Below are 265 nucleotides of genomic sequence, written 5' to 3'. Positions count from 1 at the left end.
CGACTGCTACTAAGAATCCATCTTTCCTCCAATTCCTGTTACTACTATAACGGAAGAGAAAATTAATTATATTTCTTACGACAAAATGCCGAATGTTTATCTTGGTAATAACATCTGCTCATCAAGAAGAAATCTTCAGTATTTTCATATCATTTCAGTAATATATACGCTGCTATAAAGATCAACGTCATTATTACAGTTATAATTATTATCATTACTGTTAATATCATTACTTTAATTATATATTTCGTTAATATAACATACT

Source organism: Penaeus monodon, chromosome 15 (assembly GCF_015228065.2).
Source record: "Penaeus monodon isolate SGIC_2016 chromosome 15, NSTDA_Pmon_1, whole genome shotgun sequence".
In the NCBI taxonomy this organism is placed as follows: domain Eukaryota; kingdom Metazoa; phylum Arthropoda; class Malacostraca; order Decapoda; family Penaeidae; genus Penaeus; species Penaeus monodon.
Note: the sequence above shows the minus strand (reverse complement) of the source record.